The following is a 12,489-nucleotide window of genomic DNA, read 5'->3' as shown; positions in this document are numbered from 1 at the left end:
GATGAAGCAGGTGTCTGTTCCCCTCCAGAAGGCAAGACGTAATCTTGTAAACTGTGATAGAAGTACGCTGGTGTGGTGTGTTGACCTTGGCTGGCTGCCAGGTGTCCACCAAGTTGCTCTCTCACTCCCCCTCCTCAGCAGGACAGGGAGGGGAGAAAACAAGATGAAAAACTCATGGGTTGAGATAAAGGCAGTTTAATGGAGAAAAAAAAAGAAAAAAAGAAAAAAAAAAAAGCAGTGGGTGCATGTAGAAGAAAAGCAAGAGGAAAGGAGACTTATTCTCTACTTCCCATTAGCAGGTGATGGCCAGATGTCCAGCCATTTCCTGGGAAGGAGGGCCTCGGTACATGTGGCAGTTGCTGCAGTTGCTTCAGAAGACAAGCACCTTAATAACAAATGCCCCCTCCCTCTCTGCGTCCTTTCTCCTAGCCTTGTTTGCTGAACATGACATCATCTGGAACAGAATATCCTTTTGGTCAGTTTGGGTCACCTATGTCATGTCCCAACCTGTTGCCCACCCCTAGCCTACTGGCCTTTGGAGATATGTGTGGAGAGACAGCCTTGATGCTGTGCGAGTGCTGCTTAGCAATAGCCAAACCCTTGGCGTGTTACCAACACCTTCTAGCTACAAATGCAAAGCACATCAGGAACATTAGTTCCATATGGGCCAAACCCCAAACATTTGGAAATGGGGGACATGTTTCACTTAATTTATTTCATCTTCCCCTTCTCGTTTTCTTTTCTTCCTTCATAAAGTACTGTTTTCTAGAAGCTATTTCATTAATTTCTCTAATAAACAAGGAGGTGTCAGTCACTGAGCAACATCCTGGAAGTTCACCTGTCAATTTTTCCCAGGTTTCTCAATGGGAACAAGTTGTTGCTTTAAAATGATCCCTGTCAATGGGATTTGGCAAAAAGACTACATAGATAAGAATGTAAATAAATATGAAAAAAAATTTAGCAAAACATTTCATTCAAAAATTGCTAGAACGAGATGTTTCCGCAGTATTAAATCACCTTTTCTTCTCTCTGTTTTATTCTGAAAAAGCAAGATTTTTAGTAAATCTACCTAACTTCTCAGGAAATTACAATGTTGTTCTAGGAGCGTATTTTCATGGAACATGCATCAGTTTAAAAAAGAGCTGATCTACTGAAGGTGCATCAATGAGCGCGATGGGCCCAGCTGTCTTCCAACAACCCAAATAGAGCAGAATAAGTTGTTCCCGTGCCACAGACTTTTGTGATCTCCACCCCAGTTCTCTGGTAAACCATGTAAAGGTACAGACTCAGATTCAAAGGCAAAGTGTATTTTTCCTCCACATATATTTGAAACCAAGTTCAGCTGTCTGTAAATCCGGTGATCTTTAAGAGCTCAGAACAGATAGAAACCTTCCTGAAAAATGCCTGTTGCTTCATGCAGTTTTTCCCACGTCAGTATCAAGACTAGGGGTGGCCCTGCACTTGGGGAGAAGTTCGAACTCAGCCCTAGACGTCACTGCTCTTCTAGATCTCCAGCTACAAGCACGGTGTGTGCTGCTAAAATTCTTTCACAGTGGGCTGCAAAAGTCTGTGACAAAGTATACACCTTTCCAGGAATTATTTATTTTCTTCCACTTTGTAAAATCTGCTTCTGCCTAAAAATAAACATGAAAACACTGGGAATGAGGAGAGGGCCGTAAGTCCATGTGAAGTAGTGGTGCTGGAGGAAAACTTTCGAAACATAAGAGACTCGGACATGGCAGCCCTACGTGCGGGGGCTGAAGGAAATCTCTTATTCGCTAGGAATGTTTCCTTACCCCTTCCATGCTTACTTTGGTATATGCTTTGCCTGTCCTGTATCAGAACTGTAAGCGAGTGCTGACTCTTTCTAAAATTCATGCAGTGCTCTCGAGAAATGCTCCAGTCCACCATCGCAGTCCTTGAGCCCTCCTGAAGTACAAATAGCAATGAGGTAAGGAATGCCAGACCGCAGGAAGCAAGCCTTCACAATAATGCACTTTTTATCCTCGGGTTTTGTTTTTGATGCTGTAGAAGAATCTGCTCTGGGTTTAAAGGTTTGAGAGGATTTTGTTTAAAGACTACAGATAGGTATTTAAGGGCTTGGGCCAGGTAATAATCTAGAAAACGTGCAACTGGTGAGTTCTGGGCTGGACTCTGGCCTCATGACAGTGGTAGAGGTAAATGTTATGTACGTTGGTGATTTTTTTTTAATACAGAGGAGAGTTAAAAATGGACCAGGTTTCCTGGTCTCTTAACTTGATAGAAGAAAACATCCATGAAGCCTGTGAAGCCCAGTCAAGATGCAGATGCAGAAAAGCAACAACAGGGGTTTCCCCCCCACCTTCTTTCTTAATACTCTCTTAGTTGGTATTAGTTGTTTCTCAGTCACAAGCAAAGATCTGAGATTTTAAAGGGCTATTCTTCCACTGAAGTTCACCGTTAAGTGCATTTTGCAGATGGTCTCATTAGGCAGTAAAACCAAGAGCAAAAAGATTCTGGCTTCCTAGTTTGTCCAGGTGACAGTATCAGTGCTTCAAAGGAGAACCAAAACTCTGGAGTCAGAAGCCAGCAGCTAAGTATACCTGCAGATTGAGCTTTAATGAGAAAAGTGCTTTATGTCCCTAGTAATTACCGTACATCAAGCAATGATCTCACCTTGCATGTTCAATGAAAAGACCTGGGTTTTCCAGTAAGCAGCGTCTCTCTGCTTAGCAGCATTAACGTGCGGATGAGTTTGCAAGGGCTTAGCATTCAGCAACCTCCTGTTCTCATATGGGGAGGGACAGAAAAGACTTATACCCACAGACCTGTCTTTGCTTAGAAGAAAAGTACCCCACCCAGGAATATTTATGCTACACAGACACCACAATCTTCCAGGTGACTTTCTTGCCTTTGCCAGCCTCTGTTTATTGCTCAGCTCCAGAGAATATTTTGTGCCTCTTGGTCATTCCTGGAGTATCTTTCGAGGACAGAAGATTCCTCTCTAGCCCTGCACCAAACCAGTGAGTTATGTTATCAGACTTTTAGGATTAAATGGAGATGTTCTTTGAAATGCTCTGTTGTACATCAAAGGTGACTGACCATCTGGTTTTTACAAGGTGTGGAAATCCGGAGGAGTGCAGTGTGTCAGGAAATAGGACTTGGCAAAGTTCATTGAGAGACTGCCTGGTGCTCATGCAGAGCAAAGCTGTGTGGTCTAGGAAAGACTGATGGCTTTCACTCCTGCAGCAGAGGGGACAGTCTACCAGAGAATGAAAAATTTAGCAAATAAAGTCTTAGGTACAGCAATCTTGAGGAAAAATAAACAGACTGTTTAATTTTGCTTGCTTAGAGCAAGTGCTTGATGTTCTTTCCCAGTCCCTGAAGAGCATTCCTGTCCCTGAGGATGGTTAATCAGGAGTGACTCTCAGCACACCATTCAGTCCATACCAGCTCCGGGCCCTGAGCTGGATGCAGAAGCTGGAGCCGAGGAGGCTGTTGTTGGCTGCAGGGCTCAGGCGAGTATAATGTGAATGGCTCCAAGGAAACCATGCCAAAGCCAACAGCTGTCTCTGATCATCTTTTCCCACCTATGGGTCTTAGAAAAAACACACATTATTCATAATCAGGGAAGCTGTCCTTCCTAGCTCTTGCTGCAACAGGCGGAGCATGCTTTGCACAGAAATGTCCTTGTGAAAGTCTGCAGACTGCAAGTAGTTGTGTGAGTGGGTTCTGTTTCCCACTCCTGAGCTTGGTGGTGAAAACTTAGTACTCGCTGGGTTGAAAAATCTGATTTGTCAGGAAAGTTTCCATCAGTTTGTATTGGTATAGCAGGGGAAAAAAACCTACACAAAAAAACCCCCACTATCAAGTGTCCATGTGGCTTTCTTTGTGGAAATTTCAGCTAGGGTAATTACTGAGTAACCTATTTTATCAGCAGAGGGCATTTGGAGACTCTAATGGCATATCGCCTCCTTGTTCCTGGCAGGTGTCCCTGTCTTAAAAGGGAATTAAGTGATAAGAAGCAGAGAGGGACATAAATCCTGCGAAGTAGAACAGCAGGGACTTCAGCTAGGTGGATGTGATCAGCACATGGAATCTGATTCTTTTTGGATCCATTAGGCTTCATTTTAATAGAGAAAATCTGGAGAGGAGGATGTACAAGACTAGAAATTCCATCAGGCGACTGAAAAATATAGTAGGTGTCCTGTCATCTGAGACAGCAACTGAGCTCAGGACATGCAGACAGAGGTAATTTTTTGTTGATGGAATTTACCATGCACATGGCGCAAGTACAAGGAAATTAAGTCTTAGTTTGGATATTCCTGCAAGAACAGGGTAGAAGATGGAGATTGAGTTATATTAACTTTCACACCTGACGTGACTTTCAGTAAAGATTATTTACAATTGCAAGAGTACAGAAAGAACAGCATCAACATAGGTTTTTTTCAAAGGTCTTTTGTTTAAATTAATCCAGTGGGAATGGGTTTCATCTCATAAATCTCCATTTACAACTTGATTGTCTTGGTCTCTTGCTGAAGGGTTATTCCAGCTCCTGTACACCACATCCAAGTCATCTTCACACTGCAAAGTTTCTCAGACAACAGGGCCCATCTGGTATCTGTCTTTCATGCTCTTTCTTGGTCAGCATTTCTGGGCTGCAACAAAAAGCCCTGGTGTTTCCAAGACCTGGCTGTGTGTCTGCTCCCAGCTCTTCCCAGCCATGCTCCAGCAGCAGGCAGCAGGCTTCCCGGGCTCTCGCTATTTCTGTCCGCTTCAATTAACCCTCCAATAAGAACCTGGGAATATTTGGCTGTTCTCAGGGATTGAGCAGTCTCCTCTCCCGGAAATGTGGCCTAGCCCAGAGAGCGGCACAGAAGGAAGCAATAATTGCTCTAGTCCAACTTTAAAGAATCTTGCTGTATTAATTTAAGTTTTATTTTACCTTTAGCCATTGGGTCTTTACTGCCCATCTGTGTAAATCTCTATAATGGTAAGGAATGGTTTGAGTCTGTCTCCTTTCTTTCTTGCAGACCAATATTCTTCAATATTCATTTATATTCCATTTTTATTTCTCCTATATGTAAAATATATGAAGAATGTCTTATCTGGTCACACCTAATGAGAGGCTGAATTTTTGATGGACCTGTTAATATGAATTTCAGTGGCTGAAGGTGAAGTAGTGTTTCTTTAGCTTTTTTGTTTTTGCAAGGGAAGGAACAAATAGGCTATGAAACCCTCCAGATGATTTGAAGCAAGGACAAACATGTACTGCAGATGCCATAAGGGCACCAGATTACATCTGGTGTCTGGAGCAGAGCTGGTTCTCAGTCAAGAACAAACCCTTGCTGGAGTGCCCCAGTGCAATCCCATGGTTGCACTAGCAGGGGTCTTGACCTCTGGCGATCAGCGGTTGCTCTACGCACAGCAGAGAGAGGCTTCCACACAAGACATGAAGCGGAGAATGGCCACAAAAAGTCTGAAAGAAAACTAAGTAATAGCCAAAGGCTCATGCAACTCATATCTGCCTAAATATATGTTTCTGAAGGTGCTGTGCTTTGCAGGAATTGTTGACATTTGAGTGGCAGTTACATCATACATTCAGGGTGAAGTTAATTTTCAGAGGAGGGATGGCAGGGATGGAGGATTGTTGTCAGAGACTCTGTCATACCTAGCGGCCCAGGGCAGGAGAGCTGGCGTTCATTTCCTGCTTTGAATGAGGCACAGTGGGAATGTGGAAAATGATCCACAAGCTGATGGGCAGAAAATTAACAGAAATAAACAGGAGAGACAAAGTGGACTTTGGCTGGGTTAAAATTACCATATAACTACAATGAGTGTATCTCTGTCCTAGGTACATGTTCAGAAGGGGGGTGTGTGGAGTGGAGAAGGAGGTATCATGATGAAGGGTGGGTGAGTAGATAGTCATATTTACCCACTTTTTGAGACTCCAGAAAGAATCCTTGTCCCTATGCACTGGAATGATGAATGGGTTTAAAACCTCCTGTTCCACCTAGAATGGCTCCAAGAATTGCCCATAAAAAGGGGTTTGACTTCCTTAGGCCAAATCATTATAGGAACAGAAAACATTTTTTCACAGTGAGGTTGCCAGACGTTGGAACAGGTTTCTTGTGAGTTTTCAGAGCTTGACTGGACAAAGCCACGGGCAACCTCCCACAACGTCAGAATTATTCCTGCAGCCAGCTCAGAGATGTCAGGATGTCTCTTCCAACATAAATTATTCTGTGATTCTAGAATAATAGCTTGTTAGTATTTCTTCTCAAGGCTTTCGTAAAGCCTTTTTAAAACAGAACAGGATTATTTTTTTTCCTAAAAAGCAGGTGATCTTTTCTGCATTTTGCATGAAAAAAACCAGAAGTTTCAAGGGATTTGGGTATGTATTTAATGGTGATCTTGAGGTCTGCCTGTAGCAGTTCATACATCAACACTTTCTCATGTTGCCTCGCAGCCTTCTGTTTAGATAAGGGTTACCTCTGTACCTGCTATTGGACATAGAATATCTGGTATAAGGTGTTGGCTTAGCCAGAGGCTTTAAGATCTTTTCCATTAATATCCCGGATAAATCACAGGACATTTTCTAAGTGGACCCTAAAAATCACTTAGAAGTTTCCAAAAATGCTATCTTCTATCCCTTCATCTGCAGCTACAGATAATAATTTTCCATGTTGCGGGAGGAACTGGGAATCATGCACCTGTGTTTGCATGTCATGCAGCTCGTGGTGATAAGTGGCTTTATAAAAGTGTGGATAATTCAAATAAGTCTATTCCATTTTGAGTGTAGTTACATGCTCCATAAACTCAGCCGTGTGGAGATGTCAGCCTTTAAAAATATATGCTCACTTCAGAAATATATCCAGTATTAAAAGTTGCTTTAAACCTTGCTCAGAAATTCTATAAACAGGTTAGGGAAGGAATCGACATCCTTTCTAACTTCCATCAGGAGGTCTTCTCTCAAAAGAAGGAGAAATATCATTGGCATGGCACTAGAACTCACTGAGAAGAACTTAGTCCTGGCTTAGCAGGCAGGCACGAAAAGATGTGTTTGCTCATTATCAGCCCCTGTTCAAAGCAGACAGAGAAAAACTTGTAACCCTCAGTCTTGACAACAAGAAGTCACTCCAGTGCAAGCTTCCGTCGCTGGAGGCTTGTAAAGCACACATGGGGAAGGAGAGAAACGTGATGCCATTTGCTGGGGTAGGCGGTGGTAGACCTTTGAAATACAGATCTCTGCAAAGACATGACAGAAATTAAAAACTCCAAATGGGTCCAAACAGAGTCAGCTTGAAAGCTCTGTTTCATTCTGGCCATGTCTCTCTGCTGGCATGTTGTTAGCACTGCTGTTCGACCTGTGACTGATGGGAAGCAGCAGAAAGGAGTTTTGTTGCATCTAAAGCCAAGACAGTGTCGACCCAGGGCAGCTAAAGGGCATCAGTGGTTGGAGCCCAGTGGCCGTCAGGTCGACCGTGCTGTGACTTTGGGAATAGTTACAGCCAAGCTGAAAAAGGTGTTCCTGACCAACACAGGACAGAGAGTTGTCACAGTCCCCAACGGACCGGGAAACCTGCAGATCCTGCAGCTTGGCCTGCAGCCGAAGTGACATTTGGGTCCTCAGGGAGAAGGGACTCAACAAATAGAAAACTGATCACATGAAAGACCTGTACAGAAATGTCAGCATCCATATGGAACTGCAGCAGGAGTACACAGGACTGATTAACATCGAGGTCAGGGTCAGTCAAGGAAACCAAATGTCGTCGTCGTCGTTTAACCTGGCAAACAAGCCCCTAATCTTCATGCTGGAGTCAGATGGCAGCTGCGACTAGCAGAGTAAAACAAACCACTGCAACGGCATTTGCAGAAGGTCTGGCCCTGCTCGGTGACTCCTGGGAAGGAAGGAGTAAGAACATTTGGATCATGGAATCATTCTGTAAACTTACTGACCAGAAGAGCCAGATTAAATAGTGCTGTGGGTTTCAGGTCAAACCTATCTACCAGTCATGCTCAGTCAATGACTGTGAGGCCTGGGAAGGATGCACTGAAAGTCTGTGGTCACTCCAGGTGAGATGGTCTGGCAGTAGAAATGGGTCTTTGTATCAAAACACCAAGGCCAAATCTAGCTGAAACATGGAAGACTCGGTTGACCAGAAAGAGATTATGTTAATGTAGATTAAAAATTATATAAAATTTCTTTCTATTTAATATATTCTCTGTGCCAAGCCTCACATTTAGCAGAAAAGTCAGACATGAAGGAAACCTATCACTGCAGCAAGGATGCCAGCATTTGGAGGGTGGTTCAGGAATGTCTCTTTTCTTCCCTTCACATGCAGCAGTACTAGAGATGGAGTGTGGGGTGTGATGAGATTCATTAGCTTCATCCCCATATGCAGGTTTGCTGTCAGCACAAGATCACCCTCTCTGGTTACATCACAGTCTGCCAGATAACTTTGGTGGGGGAGTAGGGAAGGAACTTGAAATACTGTTGCTGGCAGCAAAAAAAGAGGAGAAACCTGACACTGAAAGTATGCAGAGATATGGGATTCAAACCCTTCTCAGCACTGGCAGTGGATATAAGAAAGGGCAAAAACCACACACTGCAGCTTGGGCAGTTCAGGCTGGACACTGAGTGTGACATTTCCAGTAGCAGAGAAGGGTAGCAGTGGAATAGGTTGCTAACAGAAGTTGTCAGATCTCCATCCTTGGCTCACCACCCAAGACTCACCTAGACAAAACCACATCTGAGTTGATCTAGTGTTTGTGATAGTCCTGCTTCAAGAAGGTTAGACTGAAGGTAGGAGGCCTCTTCCAACCAAGGAGGAGAGATTTAAGGCAACAGATGTTCATGAAATTTGATAAATTTCTTTGTCCATAGTTCCATCTTCACACTCTACAATCATTATGAAGTTCTTCAGATCTCCTCTCCTCTTGTTTATTGCTTATCTTTTTGTTTGTAAATTATACATGGTGATATTCTTGGAAAAGCAGTATTCAGCATATTGCAATTTGTTGCAAGAAACTCCTGGAAAACCTTGCAATCACGGTTTCCTGACAGCCTGGAGAACAGAACAGAGACATTAACAGATTCCTCACTGCCTGCCACGTGCCTCCGGTAGAACCAACAACTTCAGCGATGGAGCCCAGCTCTCAGCTCATGAAATCTCACATGGCACCATTACAGCCCACAGAGCTGTTGCTGTGTCTACTTTTTATCTCCAGTATACATTAACTTATCTCCTTAATCATTAATTATTAGGAAGGGATATTTTTTTTCTGGAGAAAGGTCGAATGTGTTCTTCAGTTGGTGTGATTTTGGACAAGAAAAATCAGCTGCAAATGTGTTCTTTTATCTTGCTGGCTGACACTGTACTTCTGTTGTCTTTCCTTCCACACAGCTCATGCAGAGGTGTGAGTCTTGTTGGAGAGAATATAGAACACTTCATCCTTCTTTGTATTCCTTTCTTATGACTATCCTGAGGACTTACAAGTGAGATCAAGTTACCAAGGCCTAACAGGTTATCAACCTTCAGTTGAGTTGTCTACGCACTTGTTCTTATCCCAGGCCAAACGACAGGCAATATAAATTATTCCAGACTCCCTTTGTTGATAGTTGTGCACCAAAATAAATTACTTCCTATTTCCCATGGGCTGTAAGCATGCACCGTTGCCACACGGCTAAAATGGGCAAGGTTGTAGATATCTACAGCTGAGCACATTACTCGGTGCTTCATTTGTCAATGCAGAAAAATGAGGAATTTTAGGGCACAAATCACCTGTCACGTTTTAAAAGTCTTTTTAGGGTAATATGAACAATACCCAGCAAGCATCTGTTCCTTCCCATTATCTTTGCAGAGAATCTAGGCAAAACCTCAAATGTAGCATGTGGTCATCTGTATCTGGCTTCATGAATCCCACTCACTGTCACTTTTTAAGTCACCTTAATTATGTGTCTGACATCTACGCTTGGGAAGAAAGAGGAGAAAAAGAGGCAACACATCTACTGTACACTGCCTGTGCTAAGAGTTAATAGCCCAGCAAGGGTATAGACAATCTGAATTGTTTTGTTATCAAGTTACCGTTCCAAGTTTGGTTTATAAATCCACCTATATGGTAGAATCGACATATATTTCAGGGTGCTGAGCTGATACTACATGACATTCTGATTGAACGCAATGGCACTGTACAGTACCCATAGGACACATATCACAAATGAAGAACAAGTTAAATGTCAGAACTTGGAAGTGTCTGTCGGTAGAGAATCACTATTATTTATAGGATATTGGTAGAGGTTTTCAGGAATTTGTGTTGGTCCTGATACTGTCGAAGATTTCCTGCCATTTTCTAGGTATAGATAAAGTGATGTCTGACAACAAGGGAAGGTGAAGACAGGACAAGAGTGCCCAGACTTGTGCTTTTGATGCTTGTTACAGAAGGTCATCTTCCTTTCCATCCCCGGGCCTGTGCTCTCCCACCAAATCTTAGGTGCATTGGCCATGTACCACAGCTCTTTTCATCTCAGGTGGGGACACGGAGAGGATATTTGACTCACTTCCTTCAGCCTTTCACAAAAGTGGATCCCATGAATGCAATCCAAGCAAAGTAGGACTCTTTCTAGAGCAGCCTGGCTTGCAGGCTGGCTTCCCTGATGGGAACAGCCGATATCTGGTCTAGGAGTGCTGGTTTCTTGGCAGGGCTGTAACAAGAGGCAGTTTTGCATCGTGGACAGAAAATATATTTGAGGCTTTTTCCTCCATTCTGATGCTCAAGGACAGATCATGGTCAATTCAGTTTTCCATTAAACTGTTTCTTTGGTAGTAAATGTTGACAATTAAATTTTAAGACCCAAAATATATTGTCTTCTCTCTGGCATCTCGTTGAGGGACCATCTTACTTAATCCACCCTATTGTCTGATGTCCACAAACCTTAGAAAAAGCTGAGATTTATGTCAGTTCTTTAAGACTTGTTCCTGTGCCTGCCCTAGTACCCTCAGCAAATTGAAATCTTCAAAAGGATTTTGCTGATCATTCTGCCAGTGAGCAGAGAAATCTCCCAGTGCTTTCTAGCAGGCAACCTATTTTTTTTCAGTCCATTTCTCGTTGTTTTTGCCAAGCGAAGCTGATTTAAATCTCAAAGTGGCCATAGTGGCGGTGGTGTACAGAGGGAAAAAGAAACTGTGGTGAGGCCTTGTTTGAAGCACGGAGCGCGTGGGGAGCGGGAGACCTAGCTTGCACTGAAGTCTGTGGCAAGTTTTCCATGTGGGATAAATTGAGATTCGACTTACCTTAAGCTGAACAGTCTGAATTATTGACATGAAATATTTTCTGTAGTCTGTCTCTTAGGGAAGATGCCGGGTAATAATCTCTCTCTTGCTTCTGTAACTGGTTTCTACAAGAAGGTGGTGAAGTAATGTAGGGCAGCTGTGAAAAAGGAGGGGCTAACTGGGCAGTCCGGTGTCAAAGAGGAAGATAAAATCATCTGCTGTGCTTGTGGGAACAAAACAATTTAGGCTAGTACTCCAGCGTATTTGCAGAGAGCATGTTTGAAATTTGTAAACATAATTATCCCCTGAGGAAATGCAATTCTAATTGCTCTGTTCCTTACGCACGGAACCAAAATGCACAGCAGCTACCCAACACATCCTGAAGTTTGAATCCCTGTGTTTCGACCTACATAATAAATGCTTGTAAAGAAAATACAGACCAAGAATCACTCACAGATGTGATCTGACAAATAAATCCTTTCTCTGGACTGTTGCGCAAAGCAAACATGGCAGGAGTATCAGGATAAGCCAAAGTTTATTTAAAACCAGGAGCAAATATTTGCTGAACATCATTTGAATATTCCTAGTTTAAATGACCAAAAATAAAAAGTATACATACTCAGTGTCCTCTGCTGTTTAAAGATTCATCATATTAACAAATCTACTGTATTTTTGGTATTGCTTAAAAACCTTGATTTACATTACAGTCAGTCACATCCATAGATATACGCACCCAGAAATAAAATAGTTCTAACCTTTGGCTTATGCATCATTCCTGCAGGGGAATAAAGGATTTCTCAGCATAGCAGGCTCAACTTTTTCACTATTCTTGAAGCACTTCACAATTCAGGCTTGTCAACTGTTGACACTGAGGCAGCTACTGGTGTGGGTGGGTGTGGAATTTGAGCCAGCTGTCTCCCACATCCACTTTTAAAAATGATGAACAGGGAAGAAAACAACCCTGACAGGGCTGGAGAACCTGCAGATCCACACAATCACTCCCGCCCAGCACGAGCTGGAGCATGTGAGGGGACCCTTCCTGCAGCTCTGCCCCTGGTTAATGAGTACTAAGGATGTGGGGCGCTATTGATACACGGGCCTTGTTGCAAGCCTTGTTTTCAGATGTCAGCAATGGATTTTGGAATAGAGTTATCTAATCCTTACCTTTGAACACTGCTAGAAAGAATGCAATTTCATAAACATAAGAGTCCTCAGATTTAAGTACCAGATTATATTC

The 12,489-nt window shown here is 43.0% G+C and overlaps 1 long non-coding RNA gene across 4 annotated transcripts in view; it reads right to left on the bottom strand.

Moving 5' to 3' along the window:
- The window catches only part of LOC135312137 (uncharacterized), a 34,742-nt gene extending 22,466 nt beyond the window's left edge, over window positions 1-12,276 (bottom strand). For 2 of the 4 annotated variants that reach the window (XR_010371811.1, XR_010371813.1), the window contains exons 1-3: window positions 11,274-12,276; window positions 10,541-10,684; window positions 8,717-9,047 (exon numbers count right to left, since the gene is read on the bottom strand). This is a non-coding gene — a long non-coding RNA (uncharacterized LOC135312137). The remainder of the gene's footprint in view (window positions 1-8,716; window positions 9,048-10,540; window positions 10,685-11,273) is intronic. The other 2 variants (XR_010371810.1, XR_010371812.1) reach the window with 2 other exon arrangements.
- Between the last annotated feature and the right edge of the window lie 213 nt (window positions 12,277-12,489).

This window comes from Phalacrocorax carbo, chromosome 2, assembly GCF_963921805.1.
Source record: "Phalacrocorax carbo chromosome 2, bPhaCar2.1, whole genome shotgun sequence".
Taxonomy (NCBI): Eukaryota; Metazoa; Chordata; class Aves; order Suliformes; family Phalacrocoracidae; genus Phalacrocorax; species Phalacrocorax carbo.
The sequence above is the reverse complement of the archived record's forward strand: the minus strand, read 5'-3'. Positions and strand labels throughout refer to the sequence as shown.